The following is a 14,014-nucleotide window of genomic DNA, read 5'->3' as shown; positions in this document are numbered from 1 at the left end:
AGTATTTGGTTTTAAGGGCTTCTATAGTTGAAAAAGATGCCTTCCAGAAATAAGCAGATCCACATGGAAGCAGTACTGCACTTACACTAAAATTTGCAGTTCTGTCAGTTTTGCAAATTTTTTAAAAAGTTGAAATTGGGCGAGTAAGTATCCATATTCTTGAGGTGGATTATTCTTGCATATTAATCAGAAGATGCTGCACATTTACTTTGTTAGTAAATGGGTTTAAAACTTATTGAAACTCCTTGAAAGATTTTAAACTGAGTTAGAAAAATTCTGCTTCCAAGTTTTTTAGTTGTGCAGATATGAAAGTGTTTATAGGTGTCAAGCATAGTTTATCGCAACATAATCATATAATGATGAAAATATTTCCAAATAACCGTTTTCAGTATGCTCTCTCCATATCGTGTTTCTTTCTGAAAAAAGTTCCTTTCTGTGTCTTAGATGATATATGACTTTAACCCTGAAGATTCAGATGAGATGTATTTGGTGTAGAGGTGTGGAACGCAGGGAGATATTTGCTTAGGTAGCAATTTACTGGTGGCCATTTATAATCATAGAAAAGTCAGAAAGTTTTGAATAGTCACCTTTGTGTAAAAAAATACATGCAAAACTCATCTTTTTTTTTTTAATGTTTATTTATTTATTTATTTGGTTGCACCAGGTCTTAGTCCAAGCAGGCAGTCTCCTTACTTGTCATGTCTGGGCTCCTTAGTTGCAGCTTCTGGGCTTCTTAGTTGCGGCTCACCAGCTCCTTAGTTGTGGCACACGGGCTCCTTAGTTGTGGCATGCAAACTCTTAGTTACGGCATGCATGTGGGATCTAGTTCCCTGACCAGGGATCGAGCCCAGGCCCCCTGCAGTGGAAGTGCAGAGTCTTAACCACTGGACCGCCAGGGAAGTCCCAGCAGTGCTTTCTACATGGTATCCAATAGTATATCTTGACAAAAAAGATGTGCCCAGATATTTTTACCCCTAAATTGTTTTATGAGTACTTCATCCATATTTCCATGGCAGGAAGAACAAGTGTTTTCTACATGGTATGCTACTTTTTGGGTTTTTACTATTAAGGAAGAAGAAAGACATAAACATTTAGGATTATATTTAGGGAACATTGTTTAAAATATATTAGTAATTCATGATATTAAATATTACTGAAAACATTATGGAGGTTTGTCTTCATCTTCTGGACCCATAGCTTCCGCTAACCACGATGGCTTCACACTTTTCAATATATATATGAAGAGTGAGGTTCATCATTACTATGATGAGCACAGATCCCCGCTACAAAATATCTTTGTGATCATTTCAAGTTTGGCCTCTCACTCCTGGCAAATCTCACTGTTTTTGTTTTTTGTTTTTTAATTTATTTATTCTTTATTTATTTTTGGCTGCGTTGGGTCTTCATTGCTGCGCCCGGGCTTCCTCTAGTTGAGGAGGGCGGGGGCTACTCTTTGTTGCGGTGCGCGGGCTCCTCATGGGGGTGGCTTCTCTTGTTGCAGAGCACGGGCTCTAGGCACGCGGGCTCTAGAGCGCAGGCTCTAGGCACGCGGGCTCTAGAGTGCAGGCTCGGTAGTTGTGGTGCACGGGCTTAGTTTCCCCGCGGCATGTGGGATCTTCCTGGACCAGGGGTCGAACCCCTGTCCCCTGCATTGGTAGGCGGATTCTTAACCGCTGCGCTACCAGGGAAGCCCTCACTGTTTTTTTTCCTTGTCATATGGCTGATGAATAGCTTTTACCCTTAGCAGAAGTATATCAGCTATTGTTGCTTTCTTGTGTTTGCATTATTCGAATCATCTTTGTGCTACTGTTTCTTTGCAAGAATCTTTTTAAGCCACTTTTCCATTTTAAGAGGGTTGGTTTAGTAAAAACTACATAATATAACACATAAATCCATGTGCCTGGAAATATTAAAATAACACAGTACGTCTCAGTATGCTGAAAGGAACGAAACACTTCCTTTCACACTATCCATCAGCTATTTTCTGGCTTGCATACTAACTGGACGTGGGGCCTTCTGATGTGCCGGCAGAGTGAGGAGCCGATGTCAGTCTGTGTTTTAAACTTCAGCAAAACTTAATTCCTTGTCTTTTAAAGATAAAAAATAAATATAACTAGAGATTCTAATTTCTTCCCAAGCCCCAGTGGTTCACCTTGCCCACTCCCTCGGGCGTGTCACCCTGTTTGGAGACCACTGCTCTACGAACATGTCCTCCCAGCTGGATGGGTAGAGGGTTTGGTTCCCTGGTCCCTCCACTAAGAGATGGCCTGAGCTGCAGGGCACTGACTTCATCCGCCCCTCCTCTCCTTGGCTCTTGTTGACCACATGTATATATCTGACCTCCCATGACCCTTTCATCTCGCTGGTCCCCTGTGTCCCAATACCGGTCTCCTTGTCTTCTGAGTGCTCTTTTGGGGCTGTTCTCTTGCCCACAGTGTTTGAGTACTAGGAGAAATAATTTCTCTAAGTTAGTCCTTGACAGAGTGCCTTAAAGAACCCTGTCACCTAGGAAACAGCAGATGCCTTTCTTTTGGTTCTTTTCCTCTCAGACTTTGCCTGGCTGACCAGTATCCACTGTTTGGGTGCATCAAAGGACTTCTGAGCCTAGATAAGAGAGGGGAGCAGTTTTTAAGTCCCTCAATTCTCTTTGCATTTCATACCTCTGCCCACCCCCCAGTTGCAGCTGTTTTTCTTACATGTGTCCCGTGAATATCCTACCTATACTTTTTTTTTTCACTTGGTCAAGATTTATTTCAAGGCCTGAAAACACTGACTAATCACAAGTGGCCCTACTGCGATTTCTTATAATATATAAATACTTAATATAAAACTTAAAAAATTGTAGACACTATTAACTAACTCCTAAACCACACACTATAGGTTTTTCAAAAACAATAGTTATTTAACAAAATGTAAGGTGACAATATCAAAGAATTTTCACACTTAATGAGGATACAATCAGTTGCAAGCTACTCAAAGAAACACAAATCTTTTTTACACCTTCCATGTTTGTTTTTAACTTTGTTTCATAGAACCACTGATAATTGAGGCTTCTTTCAAGTATAGGATTTCTAACATTAAATTACATTTTCTAAGTATTTCTATAAAGAAATGAAAAAGACACATACTACATTGTTTGCCGTAAATTCATACACCAAAAAGTCAAAACAATCCAACTGAATTTATTCCTGCTTCCTCCTTCTCCAACATTAGCTTTAGATGTTTTTCTAAATATTATATAAACAGTTTTGTTAAAATCAGTTCTCTCATTTATGCAGATTAGGGAAAATGGTTTTATAATGAGTTATCTTTAAAATTACCTTCTAGATAGCACTCTTTAGCCTTAAATTACATTGTGCACACACAACTACAACAGTTTGCATTTGCTCAGGAACATATAATTACATTAAAAACAAATAACTTTGTATTTCATAGTTTAGTTGGCTCTTAAGTAGTTTCCCTAGGGGGGAAACAAGTATTTTGTGTTGTTTAAGAAACTGGTATATATAAATGAACTGCTAGGTGTTCATTTAAACTTTGAGGAAACCTACAGATGAAGTTTTGGGTGTTTTTTCTAAAATGCAAGAGATATGCGCTTAATCACTCTTCGTATAGTGAAGGGATGGGATGGCAGATACAGATGCAGATGAAACTCTACATTTTGTAAATGTAGAGTTGGATATTCTAAATGGAAAAACTGACACTGACAATTGTTTACAGAAAACAAAGGTTAAGAAAAATGTTGAAGAATATCTACTCTTTTTTTTTTTTTTTAAACATCTTTATTGAAGTATAATTGCTTTACAATGGTGTGTTAGCTTCTGCTTTATAACAAAGTAAATCAGTTATACATATACATATGTTCCCATATCTCTTCCCTCTTGCATCTCCCTCCCTCCCACCCTCCCTATCCCACCCCTCTAGGTGGTCACAAAGCACCGAGCTGATCTCCCTGTGCCATGCGGCTGCTTCCCACTAGCTATCTATTTTACATTTGGTAGTGTATATATGTCCATGACACTCTCTCACCCTGTCATATCTCACCCCTCCCCCCCCATATCCTCAAGTCCATTCTCTAGTAGGTCTGTGTCTTTATTCCCATCTTGCCACTAGGTTCTTGATGACCTTTTTTTTTTTCCCTTAGATTCCATATATATGTGTCAGCATACTGTATTTCTTTTTCTCTTTCTGACTTACTTCACTCTGTATGACAGACTCTAACTCCATCCACCTCATTACAAACATCTCCATTTCATTTCTTTTTATGGCTGAGTAATATTCCATTGTATATATGTGCCACATCTTCTTTATCCATTCATCCGATGATGGACACCTAGGTTGCTTCCATGTCCTGGCTATTGTAAACAGAGCTGCAATGAATATTTTGGTACATGACTCTTTCTGAATTATGGTTTTCTCAGGGGATATGCCCAGTAGTGGGATTGCTGGGTCGTATGGTAGTTCTATTTTTAGTTTTTTAAGGAACCTCCATACTGGAAGAATATTTACTCTTAAAGAGAGAAGTGTTATACAACACAAAAATGAGACCTAGAGATTCGAAAAGACTCATTTTACTGTTTTAAAAGAAAAACAAAAAAATTAATAGGGAGAGAGTCTAGACCAATTAGAACTGAGGCAGCTGTAACAAAAATGGAACCCAGTACAATGATTTGAAGCCTTAAAGGAAATGACTAATTAAAATGAAATTTCACAAGTCTTTATGTCTATAATAATATATAAATGCACAAAATATAAAAAATACAAAGTCTGGATTTTTCCCCTTAGGTTTGTAATAAACTGTCAAACCTCTGCTTGATATAGTTACTTTTATGAGGCTTCTGATTAGCAGAGCATGCTACACAGTACATGCATGCTGAAATTTTACCATGAGAATTATAGTTCTCATCTCAAACTAGTGACTTGCCTGTTACCCATATTTATATATATTTCATTTCCATTAAAAAACACTTAAGACCTTTCGAGTGTACATTTTAATCAGCATATTACATAAAAAAGAATCTTGATTTTTAAAGTGAACCTTTTTAGTACTGTAACATGATGGGTTTAATTGAGCAGTTGGAACATAATATGGTAACTACATTGTACTGTTTAATTCACAGCTGTAGGAAAATGTTTGATTTTTAAAATATAACCAAGATGAGACTGTAGAGTTATGAGCAGTAAAATATTAGAAAACAGTGAATGAATAAATAAGATGCTTTTCCATCAGTGGCCATACATTATTTTGCTTTTAGGAACCTGGAAGAAATTGTCTTCTTTGAGTTTCAAATGTTCTGGTAAATCTAGTCGTTTCTTAGCTTCCTCAATATCACCTTGAATTGCTGAAATAAGTGACTCTAAAGAATCAAAGTTCTTTTCTGGTCTGAGGTAGCCGACGACGGCCACATTGAGAAGGTCCCCATAGAAGTCGTCTTTGAAAGTATGCATGATATGAGTTTCCGTGGACTTTTTTGTATTCTTGTAGTATGGGTTCCATCCTATGCTCACCACCATCTTATGGACGTCTCCACTTCCAACACTGACCCAACCATGATAAATTCCAGTGGATACATCAGCCGGAAGATTATCTATTACTTGTTCAGGAAAGGTAGCTGTAGTAGGGATGCTCAGCTGCTTGGAGCTGCGACCGAAGCCCCGCACCACCTGGCCGCGGCAGAAGTACGGCAGGTGCCTCATGACGCCGTCAGCTCGGGGTGCGGGCTGCGGTCCAGTCTGCGCATCCGGCGGAGCCGCCATCGAGGCGGTGCCCGGACCCCCCGGACCCGCTGGGGTACACGGGCGGGAGCTCCGCAGGCCGGCCGGCGGGGCGAGCGCACAGGCGTACAACGGGCCGAGCGGCGCGGACGACACGCCCCGGCGAGACCCTCACGACGCTGACCGAACAGAAGATGCGGGGCGACTCAGAGGCTGCGTCTGGGCTCCGGAACGCTGGCGACCTCGGAAGTCCCTACCTGTACTTTTAGTCTTAAAATGATATGTTTAAAAAGTATACTTTAGAAATAAACAATTGTTTCAGTGGTGAATCAGATCCCAAGGAGTTCACTATTAGAAATGGTGAACATTTGGTTTATCACTGAGAAATAATCTCTTTAGGATTGAAATGCAAAAAGTGTTTGTTATTTCCTCTCAAGAAAACAGATAACGAGTACTATATTATTCTGAAGATCCGGGGTGGATACTTGTGGACGTTGATGCTGGAGAATAGATAGATCCTATAAGTCCTAAATATTTGCTGTTCCTCAAATCTAACAAGAAGATAAGGTAGCCAATGCTACTCCCTGTAGTAATGCTTAATATTGATATAAGACCCAGGGGACAATGGAGATACCGGTGTGGCGAGCCACCTCCTCCACTCCATCCTCCACGCTTCCATGCGTTATCGTCATAAAATATATAACTCTACTTATATCTCTTGCCTGCTTAACAGCTTTTGATGGTTCTCTGTTGCCCAAAGAATAAGGTGTAAACCCCTGGCTAGCATCTAGGACCCTTTCTAACTTGATTGCAACCTCCCTTCATATCTCTCTCTCCCTCTTTCTCTCTCAACACACACACACACACACACCTCATTTCTTCTAGACCAATAATTCTAGTTACATCAGAATCCCATATTCTGGGTAAGAGCTAGATTAGATCATTATACAGTTGGCTATTAGAATGCATCTAGAATAAGAGAGCTGTGTTAACAGCAGGTGGTTCAGGAATGGGAGATCTCAATGAGGCACCAAAATGTTCTCGAAAGTGACTTATCGATTGCCTGCGGATCTTTTTTTTTTTTTTTAATTTATTTATTATTTATTTTTTTGGGCTGTGCGGCAGGCAATGCGGGATCTTAGTTCCCCGACCAGGGATCGAACCCGTGCCTCCTGCTGTGGAAGCGTGGAGTCTTTTTTTTTTTTAAACATCTTTATTAGAGTATAATTGCTTTACAATGGTGTGTCAGTTTCTGCTTTATAACAAAGTGAATCAGTTATACATATATGTATGTCCCCATATCTCTTCCCTCTTGCATCTCCCTCCCTCCCACCCTCCCTATCCCACCCCTCTAGGTGGTCACAAAACATCGAGCTGATCTCTCTGTGCTATGCGGCTGCTTCCCACTAGCTATCTATTTTACGTTTGGTAGTGTATATATGTCCATGCCACTCTCTCACTTTGTCCCAGCTTACACTTCCCCCTCCCCGTATCCTCAAGTCCATTCTCTAGAAGGTCTGCATCTTTATTCCCGTCTTGCCCCTAGGTTCTTCTGACCATTTTTTTAAAGATTCCCTATATATGTGTTAGCATACGGTATTTGTTTTTCTCTTTCTGACTTACTTCACTCTGTATGACAGTCTCTAGTCCATCCACCTCACTACAAATAACTCAGTTTCATTCCTTTTTATGGCTGAGTAATATTACATTGTATATATGTGCCACATCGTCTTTATCCATTCATCTGTTGATGGACACTTAGGTTGCTTCCATGTCCTGGCTATTGTAAATAGAGCTGCAATGAACATTTTGGTACATGACTCTTTTTGAATTATGGTTTTCTCAGGGTATATGCCCAGTAGTGGGATTGCTGGGTGGTATGGTAGTTCTATTTTTAGTTTTTTAAGGAACCTCCATACTGTTCTCCATAGTGGCTGTATCAATTTACATTCCCACCAACAGTGCAAGAGGGTTCCCTTTACTCCACACCCTCTCCAGCATTTATTGTTTGTAGATTTTTTGATGATGGCCATTCTGACCAGTGTGAGATGATATCTCATTGTAGTTTTGATTTGCATTTCTCTAATGATTAATGATGTTGAGCATTCTTTCATGTGTTTGTTGGCAATCTGTATATATTCTTTGCAGAAATGTCTATTTAGGTCTTCTGCCCATTTATGGATTGGGTTGTTTGTTTTTTTGATATTGAGATGCATGAGTTGCTTGTATGTTTTGGAGATTAATCCTTTGTCAGTTGCTTCATTTGCAAATATTTTCTCCCATTCTGAGGTTGTCTTTTCGTCTTGTTTATGGTTTCCTTTGCTGTGCAAAAGCTTTTAAGTTTCATTAGGTCCCATTTGTTTATTTTTGTTTTTATTTCCATTTCTCTAGGAGGTGGGTCAAAAAGGATCTTGCTGTGATTTATGTCATAGAGTGTTCTGCCTATGTTTTCCTCTAAGAGTTTGATGGTGTCTGGCCTTACATTTAGGTCTTTAATCCATTTTGAGTTTATTTTTGTGTATGGTGTTAGGGAGTGTTCTAATTTCATTCTTTTACATGTAGCTGTCCAGTTTTCCCAGCACCACTTATTGAAGAGGCTGTCTTTTCTCCATTGTATATGCTTGCCTCCTTTATCAAAGATAAGGTGACCATATGTGCGTGGGTTTATCTCTGGGCTTTCTATCCTGTTCCATTGATCTATATTTCTGTTTTTGTGCCAGTACCATACTGTCTTGATTACTGTAGCTTTGTAGTATAGTCTGAAGTCAGGGAGCCTGATTCCTCCAGCTCTGTTTTTCTTTCTCAAGATTGCTTTGGCTCTTCAGGGTCTTTTGTGCTTCCATACAAATTGTGAAATTTTTTGTTCTAGTTCTGTGAAAAATGCCATTGGTAGTTTGATAGGGATTGCATTGAATCTGTAGATTGCTTTGGGTAGTAGAGTCATTTTCACAATGTTGATTCTTCCAATCCAAGAACATGGTATATCTCTCCATCTATTTGTATCATCTTTAATTTCTTTCATCAGTGTCTTATAATTTTCTGCATACAGGTCTTTTGTCTCCTTAGGTAGGTTTATTCCTAGATATTTTATTCTTTTTGTTGCAATGGTAAATGGGAGTGTTTTCTTAATTTCACTTTCAGATTTTTCATCATTGGTGTATAAGAATGCAACAGATTTCTGTGCATTAATTTTGTATCCTGCTACTTTACCAAATCCATTGATTAGCTCTAGTAGTTTTCTGGTAGCATCTTTAGGATTCTCTATACATGTAGTACGTGTAGTATCACGTCATCTGCAAACAGTGCCAGCTTTACTTCTTCTTTTCCAATTTGGATTCCTTTTATTTCTTTTTCTTCTCTGATTGCTGTGGCTAAAACTTCCAAAACTATGTTGAATAATAGTGATGAGAGTGGGCAACCCTGTCTTGTTCTTAATCTTAGTGGAAATGGTTTCAGTTTTTCACCATTGAGGATGATGTTGGCTGTGGGTTTGTCATATATGGCCTTTATTATGTTGAGGAAAGTTCCCTCTATGCCTACTTTCTGGAGTGTTTTTATCATAAATGGGTGTTGAATTTTGTCGAAAGCTTTCTCTGCATCTATTGAGATGATCATATGGTTTTTCTCCTTCAGTTAATTAATATGGTGTATCACGTTGATTGATTTGCATATATTGAAGAATCCTTGCGTTCCTGGGATAAACCCCACTTGATCATACTGTATGATCCTTTTAATGTGCTGTTGGATTCTGTTTGCTAGTATTTTGTTGAGGATTTTTGCATCTATGTTCATCAGTGATATTGGCCTGTAGTTTTCTTTCCTTGTGACATCTTTGTCTGGTTTTGGTATCAGAGTGATGGTGGCTTTGTAGAATGAGTTTGGGAGTGTTCCTCCCTCTGCTATATTTTGGAAGAGTTTGAGAAGGATAGGTGTTAGCTCTTCTCTAAATGTTTGATAGAATTCGCCTGTGAAGCCATCTGGTCCTGGGCTTTTGTGTGTTGGAAGATTTTTAATCACAGTTTCAATTTCAGTGCTTGTGATTGGTCTGTTCATATTTTCTATTTCTTCCTGGTTCAGTCTCGAAAGGTTGTGCATTTGTAAGAATTTGTCCATTTCTTCCAGGTTGTCCATTTTATTGGCATATAGTTGCTTGTAGTAATCTCTCATGATCCTTTGTATTTCTGCAGTGTCAGTTGTTACTCCTCCTTTTTCATTTCTAATTCTATTGATTTGAGTCTTGTACCTTTTTTTCTTGATAAGTCTGGCTAATGGTTTATCAATTTTGTTTATCTTCTCAAAGAACCAGCTTTTAGTTTTATTGACCTTTGCTATCGTTTCCTTCATTTCTTTTTCATTTATTTCTGATCTGATCTTTATGATTTCTTTCCTTCTGCTAACTTTGGGGTTTTTTTGTTCTTCTTTCTCTAATTGCTTTAGGTGTAAGGTTAGGTTGTTTATTTGAGATGTTTCTTGTTTCTTAAGGTAGGTTTGTATAGCTATAAACTTCCCTCTTAGAACTGCTTTTCCTGCATCCCATAGGTTTTGGGTCATTGTGTTTTCATTGTCATTTGTTTCTAGGTATTTTTTGATTTCCTCTTTGATTTCTTCAGTGATCTCTTGGTTATTAAGTAATGTGTTGTTTAGCCTCCATGTGTTTGTATTTCTTACAGATTTTTTCCTGTAATTGATATCTAGTCTCATAGCGTTGTGGTTGGAAAAGATACTTGATACGATTTCAATTTTCTTAAATTTACTGAGGCTTGATTTGTGACCCAAGATATGATCTATCCTGGAGAATGTTCCATGAGCACTTGAGAAGAATGTGTATTCTGTTGTTTTTGGATGGAATGTCCTATAAATATCAATTAAGTCCATCTTGTTTAATGTATCATTTAAAGCTTGTGTTTCCTTATTTATTTTCATTTTGTATGATCTGTCCATTGGTGAAAGTGGGGTGTTAATGCCCCCTACTATGATTGTGTTACTGTTTATTTCCCCTTTTATGGCTGTTAGTATTTGCCTTATGTATTGAGGTGCTCCTATGTTGGGTGCATAAATATTTACAATTGTTATATCTTCCTCTTGGATTGATCCCTTGATCATTATGTAGTGTCCTTCTTTGTCTCTTGTAATAGTCTTTGTTTTAAAGTCTATTTTGTCTGATATGAGAATTGCTACTCCAGCTTTCTTTTGATTTCCATTTGCATGGAATATCTTTTTCCATCCCTTCACTTTCAGTCCGTATGTGTCCCTAGGTCTGAAGTGGGTCTCTTGTAGACAGCATATATACGGGTCTTGCTTTTGTATCCATTCAGCCAGTCTATGTCTTTTGGTTGGAGCATTTAATCCATTTACATTTAAGGTAATTATCGATATGTATGTTCCTATTACCATTTTCTTAATTGTTTTGGGTTTATTATTGTAGGTCTTTTCCTTCTCTTGTATTTCCTGCCTAGAGAAGTTCCTTCAGGATTTGTTGTAAAGCTGGTTTGGTGGTGCTGAATTCTCTTAGCTTTTGCTTGTCTGTAAAGCTTTTAATTTCTCCGTCAAATCTGAATGAGATCCTTGCTGGGTAGAGTAATCTTGGTTGTAGGTTTTTCTCTTTCATCACTTTAAATATGTCCTGCCACTCCACTGTGGCTTGCAGAGTTTCTGCTGAAAGATCAGCTGTTAACCTTATGGGGATTCCCTTATGTGTTACTTGTTGCTTTTCCCTTGCTGCTTTTAATATTTGTTCTTTGTATTTAATTTTTGATAGTTTGATTAATATGTGTCTTGGTGTGTTTCTCCTTGGATTTATCCTGTATGGGACTCTCTGTGCTTCCTGGACTTGATTAACTATTTCCTTTCCCATATTAGGGAAGTTTTCAACTATAATGTCTTCAAATATTTTCTCAGTCCCTTTCTTTTTCTCTTCTTCTTCTGGGACCCCTATAATTTGAATGTTGGTGCGTTTAATGTTGTCCCAGAGGTCTCTGAGACTGTCCTCAATTCTTTTCATTCTTTTTTCTTTATTTTGCTCTGCAGTAGTTATTTCCACTATTTTATCTTCCAGGTCTCTTATCCGTTCTTCTGCCTCAGTTATTCTGCTATTGATCCCTTCTAGAGAATTTTAAATTTCATTTATTGTGTTGTTCATCTCTGTTTGTTTGCTCTTTAGTTCTTCTAGGTCCTTGTTAAACGTTTCTTGTATTTTCTCCATTCTATTTCCAAGATTTTGGATCATCTTTACTATCATTATTCTGAATTCTTTTTCAGGTAGACTGCCTATTTCCTCTTCATTTGTTAGGTCTGGTGAGTTTTTGCCTTGCTCCTTTATCTGCTGTGTGTTTCTCTGTCTTCTCATTTTGCTTAACTTACTGTGTTTGGGGTCTCCTTTTCACAGGCTGCAGGTTCGTAGTTTCCATTGTTTTTGGTGTCTCTCCCCAGTGGCTATGGTTGGTTCAGTGGGTTGTTTAGGCTTCCTGGTGGCGGGGACTAGTGCCTGTGTTCTGGTGGATGAGGCTGGATCTTTTCTTTCTGGTGGGCAGGTCCAAGTCTGGTGGTGTGTTTTGGGGTGTCTGTGGCCTTATGATTTTAGGCAGCCTCTGTGCTAATGGGTGGAATTGTGTTCCTGTCTTGCTAGTTGTTTGGCATAGGGTGTCCTGTACTGTAGCTTGCTGGTCGTTGAGTGGAGCTGGGTCTTGGTGTTGAGATGGAGATCTCTGGGGGATTTTCGCTGTTTGGTATTACGTGGAGCTGGGAGGTCTCTTGTGGACCAGTGTCCTGAACTTGGCTCTCCCACCTCAGTGGCACAGCCCTGACGCCTGGCTGGAGCACCAAGAGCCTGTCCTCCACACAGCTTTCTGTCCTCTATTTCCACACAGGTATTGCAGTCTACTTTGATAACTGAATGTTGAGTCTGATCAAGGAAGCTGTAAGTTCCACTTGCATGAGTTGTTTGAGCCGTTTCCTTACTCTGGAGCATCAATCCTTGGTGAGACAGGCAGAATCATTCGTCCATGAGCTGGAGATGGCGAAAGGGGGTGCTGGCTTCTCCCACGCTGTCCGCAACTTTGTAGGCAGGTCAGCCCCGCCCTGGCGCCCCTGCCTGGGCGGCAGGCTGGGTGCAGCTGCGCGCGGTGCCCACCGCTGGGCCCGGACGGCCACTGCCAAGGGGTCTGGAGCGCAAGGTTCCTCGGTCCCGGGGTGCACAGTCCGCTCCTCCGCGCTCTGCCTGGTGGGAGGCTCGGAGTTCTCTCGCTCCGGACGCAGGGGCGGGGCGCGTGGCTGTCCCCTCCAGATGCAGGGTGCCTGTTCGCTCCTTCCTCCTCCTGCCTGGGAGGCGCACGCGTGGTTCTGGTCGCGGCCGCCGCCTCTGCCGTTCGCGGGCTGGCGGAGCGTCCCCGCCCCACCGCGGGTGCAGCCGGGGGCTGGGGTGAAGCGAGAGGGATTCCCCTCCACGAGTTCGGGCTTCCCCACCCGGCGTGGACCCCGGGCTCGGTCCGCTGCCGCCGCCGCGGGAACCACTTCACGGCAGCGCAGCCTGGGCCACCTGCTCTGGCTGGAGGAGGCGGTGGCGGCGCGGCTCGCACGGGGACTCGAAGCGTGGAGTCTTAACCACTGGACCGCCAGGGAAGTCCCGCCTGGGGGATCTTGTTAGATTGCAGATTCTGATTCAGTAGGTCCACAGTGGGACCTGAAATTCTGCATTTCTAACAAACCTTCAGGTGCTGCTGCTGGTTTGCTGTGCACTCTGAATAGCAAAGCCCTAAGCTGTGCTGATCAGGATGGCGGCCCTAGTCGCATGTAGCTCTTTAAATTTGCATTGTTTAAAACTGAATAAAATTTAAAATTCACTTCTTTGGTCACACTAGCCACATATCAAGTGCCTACTGTATTGAATAGCACGGGGATAAAACATTTCCAGCACCGTAGAATGTTCTATTAGACAGCACTGTTTTCTAGAGCACTGTTTTTCAGACTGTTTTCTACAGGTCACCTACTAAATCAGAATCTCGAGGGATAGGGAACTGGAAATTTGCATTGTAAACAAGCACCCCAGTGGGTTCTGATGCATGCTAAAGTTATAGGAAAACTTTTACAGAGATCTAAAGTCTGATGTTTAGAGATAAGTCTAATGTGGGAATAGGTAAATATCAGAGACAGACATGGAGCAAGCAGCTCAGCTTAAATTGGAATGCCCTTCTTGTCAGCCGTGGGAAGTATGTCCAGTTGTCTACAGGTGCAATAGGTTTCACCTGGTGGAGCTGACCTCTGACACCAGAGCCATGTAGGGTGGAAGAGGTATAAACCCCTC

At 40.7% G+C, this 14,014-nt stretch overlaps 1 protein-coding gene and 1 pseudogene across 8 annotated transcripts in view; one reads left to right on the top strand and one right to left on the bottom strand.

Moving 5' to 3' along the window:
- Positions 1-14,014, top strand: part of MTHFS (methenyltetrahydrofolate synthetase) — a 305,315-nt gene that overhangs the window by 58,546 nt on the left and 232,755 nt on the right. The window lies entirely within an intron of this gene.
- On the bottom strand, positions 5,132-6,407 carry LOC133085744 (riboflavin kinase-like; annotated as a pseudogene).

The sequence above is a fragment of the Eubalaena glacialis genome, chromosome 2, assembly GCF_028564815.1.
Source record: "Eubalaena glacialis isolate mEubGla1 chromosome 2, mEubGla1.1.hap2.+ XY, whole genome shotgun sequence".
Classification (NCBI taxonomy): Eukaryota; Metazoa; Chordata; class Mammalia; order Artiodactyla; family Balaenidae; genus Eubalaena; species Eubalaena glacialis.
This window is presented reverse-complemented; position numbering and strand designations above follow the sequence as displayed.